The sequence below is a fragment of the Fukomys damarensis genome, unplaced genomic scaffold, assembly GCF_012274545.1.
Source record: "Fukomys damarensis isolate Sample0158 unplaced genomic scaffold, DMR_v1.0_HiC HiC_scaffold_36, whole genome shotgun sequence".
Classification (NCBI taxonomy): Eukaryota; Metazoa; Chordata; class Mammalia; order Rodentia; family Bathyergidae; genus Fukomys; species Fukomys damarensis.
In genome coordinates this window covers 10,860,147-10,865,394 of record NW_022900948.1, presented here as the reverse complement: position 1 = coordinate 10,865,394, position 5,248 = coordinate 10,860,147, and the positions used below count along the sequence as shown (strand labels likewise).

General features: G+C 32.4%; 1 non-coding gene across 1 annotated transcript; it reads left to right on the top strand.

Annotated features, from left to right (window-relative positions):
* The first annotated feature begins 4,784 nt into the window (after nucleotides 1-4,784).
* LOC117284365 lies at nucleotides 4,785-4,926 on the top strand. The gene has a single exon (XR_004515454.1). It is a non-coding gene; the product is annotated as a small nucleolar RNA SNORA48 (small nucleolar RNA).
* The last annotated feature ends 322 nt before the right edge of the window (nucleotides 4,927-5,248 follow it).

Sequence of the window (5,248 nt, the reverse complement as noted above, 5' to 3'; positions counted from 1 at the left end):
TCTTATTAAAAAGCTTCTGTACATTAAAAAAAAACACCAATAGAGTGAAGAACCAACCCACAATGTGGGGAAAAATTTTCACCAGGTGTTCCTCAGACAAAGGTTGACTATCTAGAATATATACAGAATTTTAAAAAATCAGACATTCCAAATTTAAAGACCTAATCCTAAAATGGGCACCTGAAATGAACAGACATTTCTCAGACAAAGAAGTAAAAGCAGTAAATAAATATATGAAATAATGTTCAACATCACTTGTCCTTTGAGATATGCAGATGAAAACAATGCTGAGATTCCACCACACTTCAGAAATAATGGCTTCTATCATGAAATCAACCAATGATAAATGCTGGTGAGGCTGTGGGAAAAAAGGGACCCTCCTCAACTGTTGGTGGGAGTGTAGACTGGTATAGCCACTGTGTAAATCAGTATGGAGATACCTCGAAGAAATAGGATTGGAAGTCCCATTTGACCCTTCTATTCCCCTGCTGAGTATCCTCCCAAAACTAAAAGAATCATACCACAGTGATATATGTGCACCCATGTTCATAGCAGCACAGTTTGTAATAGCTAAAACTTGGAAACAGCCCAATTGCCCATCAATTGGAGACTGGATGAAGAAGATGCGGTTTTTCTATAAAATAGGATAGTGCTCATCCATAAAGAATGAGAAACTAGAGTCATTCATAGGAAAATGTTTGCACATTGAGGCCATAGTCTTAAGTGAAATATATAGGACACACAAGTGTAAATAACAAATAGTTTCTGTGATGTGAGTGTGAATGAGGACTAAATGGTATAATTGGTAATGTGAAATACGACAAAAATTGGCAAAGGGGAAGGGGAAGGGGAAAGAAAAAGAATTGAATTAATATGAAAAAATTAAAAAATGGAAACAAAGTCTTTGTAAATAGGGAGGGGTTGAGGGGTTAAAGGGAGGGCAGGGGAATGGGGAAAAAATAAGAACCAAGATGGATTATGTAAAGGTACAAATTTCCAGTGATGAATGTCATTATATCATATACATAAAATGTACCTATAAAATTAAAATAATAAAAAATAAGTGCTAAATAATCTTTCCTAGGAAGAATTTTGACTAGCCTATTTAAGTTATAAAAATAAGAAAAGTGATTATTATAATTCATCATGGTCAATGCATCTAAAAGTGTACTCTGACTCAAAGTAATTGTTTTATGTGTTCTGTATGCTTTCATGTCTTTTCATTTGCCTGCTAATCTGTGCCTGAAACTACTCAATTAAAAAATTTAGCTCTTATTAATTTATTTTTTCATTACAAATTTCTGACTCTGTTAGGACTTTCTACATGCACACACACACACACACACACACACACACACACACACACACAAAACCCTGCAGAGAAATGAGTCAGTCTAAACTACTTAGGTATTCACTGACCAAAAGGAGATATTAAGAGGTAAAGTTGCTAAACAGATTTCTCATTGTGCTGTGGAAATAAAAACTATTTCAGGGTCTTTCAAGGAGGAAATTCTAGAACTGGAATTAATTCTCAACACAGCCCTTAGCTACTTTCCCAAATGCTCTGAATTTAAAAACACAAGAGATGGGTTAACAGAATGTCAAAGCCATGTGAATAAATGATTAGTCATCTGAAAGATGAATGAATGTAAAATATCAAGACTAAATCATGGAGATTAAAGAGAGATATAGAAAATGTAGGAGAGAAAAAACATTGGAGACATATAAGATGGGGTGAAGACCAAATACACATGCAATTTTGAATACCTAAAAAATTTAGAAGTAATAAATTATTTAGGTATTCAAAATTACATGTGTATTTGGTTGAAAAGTATCCAGAACTTATTAAATATACCAAACCATAGATTCAAGGAACATAAATCACAGTAGTTAAAACATACCTCACAGAATTAGAGAAAATAAATCCTAAAATTTATTTAGAGCCTGAAAAGATCTGTAATAGTAAAAGCAATTCTGGGTAAGAGGTATCACAATCTTTGACTTGAAATTATATTACAAACCTACCATGATAAAAATAGCACAGTACTGGAAAATAAAACAGACCTAAGGATCATTGGAACAGAATAGAAGACACAGAAACAACTCCAAACACATTCAGCTATCTTATCTTTGCAAAGGGATGAAACACCTTCACTGGAAAAACTAGCCTTCCACATGCTGAAGTTTCAACCTACACCCATCTCTCTCCCATGTACTTAAATTGAAATGGATCAAAGACCTAAATATTAAAGCAGAAACATTTAATCTGCTGGAAGATAGAATAGATAAAACTCTTGAAGGCATAAGTGTAGGCAAAGACTTTATGAACAAAAACCCAGTAACACAGAAAATACTATGAAGAATCATCAACTGGGATCATGTCATATTAAAACACTTTTGCACAGTAAGGTAAACCACCAACAGAGGGAAGAGAACCCACAGAATGGGAAAAAAATTTTACTAGCTATTCCTCAAACAAAGGATTGGTATCTAGAATGTACAAAGAAGTCAAAAAAATCAACCCCTCCCAAATTAAAAGACCCAATCCAAAAATGGGGCATCTGAAATGAATAGATACTTCTCAGATAAAGAAGTACAAACAGCAAATAAATATATGAAAAAAGTTCAACGTCACTGGTCATTCAGTAAATGAAAATTAAAACAATACAGATTCCATCTCACTCCAGGAAGAATGGCCATCACCAAGAAATGAACCAATAAGAAATGCTGGCAAGGCTGTGGGGGAAAGGAAACCTTTCTCTATTGTTGGTAGGAGTGTAAATTGTTACAACCAGGATGGAAATCAGTACGAAGACTCCTAAAAATCCCAAAAACTAGAGGTTACATTTGAAGTGGCTATTCCCCTTCTAGGTATCTTCCTGAAAGATTTAAAAGCATCATACCACAGCAATATATGCACACCCATGTTTGTAGCAGCATAATTTGTAATAGTTATGTCTTGGAAATGACCCAGATGCCCATCAATGGGTGAACAGATGAATAAAATGTACAATGGAGTACTACTTTGCCATAAAGAAAGAGAAACTTGAGAAATGGATGCACCCTGAGATAAAAATATAAATTGGACGTACAATTTAATTTAAATATTGCATTGTTTTTCTCGTGAGAGGCACCCAAAGCATAAATAAAGACCAAAATGGATGATAGATATTGAGAAATAGGAAGAAAATGTTCAAATGGGAAGGGGAACATAGAAGAAGAGAGGAATGGGAAGAGAGGAAATGAGGATAAAAATACAAACAGAATTGTCTGCATAAAAAATAAAATAAATAAAAATTCTGACAGAGGAGAAACCGAATAAATGTTTAAACAATTGAAAAGAAAGCAAGAAGAAAGAGAAAAAAGAAAACAAAAGAGTAACAACTACAAAAGATATACATATAAAGTAGATATAAACTCAAGTGTAATTATGTAAATGGAATTAGTACTACAATTAAAAAGCAAAAATAAATAGAAAACCACCTACAACTGTATACTTCTTATAAAAGACAAAGCTTACATATAAAGAATTCAGATAAAATAGGCTTTTAACAAAGATGTGTTACTAGAGATGAAGAGGACATTTTAAAGCGTCAGGACATCAGGAAGATATAATGTAATTTTGTACAAACCCAATAAAATAGTTTCAAAATGTATAAAGCAAAATCTCATGGTACAAAAAAGTAAATGGACAAAATCAGTTGCAGGGAAAGATTTTAACAGCTTTTTCCAGTAACTAACATCAGACAAAATAAACATCAGTAGGGATACAGAAAATCTAGATAATTTAATAACTAAATGGACCATATTTATATAAAAGAACAATGTATCCAACAGTTTCAGGATACAATTGTTTCAAAGAATTTTATGTTAAGCTACAAATTAATATAACACAAAAAGCTCCAAATATTTGGAAATTAATATACATCCAAGTATACCATGAGTTAAAGAAAACAGTAGAAACTTGAAAAATGTATGGAATGATAATGAAAATATGACATATCAAAAACACGTAAATGATGTTGAGCATATACTTACAGAAAACATTTTATGAAACACATGTATTAAAGAATAAAGACAAATTATTTAAGCTTCCTTCTCAAAGCATTAGAAAAGGAACAACAAAGCAAACAAAGAAGATTGAATAACTGAAAAAATACAGATAAAAGTTTAAAAATTATGAAATTTCAAAATAATAGAAAAGAGGAAAGTAACAAACCTAAATGTTGGTTCTTTGAGAAACCTAATAAAACTGATTAACTCCTAGAAAGATTAATGAAAGGCAATGCAAAAATTACCATTATCATGCATAAAATGTAGGCTATAGCTGAAGATCCTACTAAAATAATAGTAAATTTACCAATTTATTAAAAACTTTGTCACTTAAAAATTCAGATAAATGAGCAAATTCTTTAAAAACACTTTCTTATCAAATATAACAAGAATTAAAATTCTAGTTAGTCCTATAGCTACTTAAAAAATTAAATTGGAAATAACAGTCATCTCACAGAAAACCCCACGCCACATTGGCTTCCCTAGTGAGCTCTTCTAAACATTTAAGAAAGAATAACCAACCTTGTGCCAATCCTTTCATAAAATAATAAAAAAGAAACAGTTCTCATTTTACAAGGACAGAATAACCTTAATTTTATAATCTAACAAGAATCTTTGCAAGAAGAGGAACACAGGTCAGTCTCACTAATGAACAGAAATACAGAACTGCTAAACAAAATTGGAAAGTAGAATCTGGAAATTCATTGAAAATATATACAACAATAAAGTTGAACCCCTGGCAATGAGCAAAGACACCACCTTGTTGGTGTTGTTCTTGAATCAGTGAGGAGTAGAGCAGATGATGGTCCTTTGTTCATCCAAGCTTGATGCCTGGGTTGGTGGCCAAAGCTGTTTCTTGCCTAGTACACAGTTTTTTAAAAAGATGAGTTTGAAGAGAGCCAAGTTGAGGGTCAGGGATGTAGCTCAGCAGCACAATGCCTCCCTGGCAAGCACAGAGTCCTGAGTTCAATCCCCAGTACCAAAAAACAAAGCAAAACAAAAACTAAAACAGGAGGAGAGCAAATTTAATTTATCACTTGAATATTAATGTAATTTAATACATTCACAGATTATGTCTATAGGTATTGAAAAGTAATTGATAAAATTCAACATCTTTTCATTGCTTAAAAGAAAAGAATCTCTGAGCAAACCAGATTTAGTTGGCTTAAGTCCTAAGGAAACAAACAAATTCAGA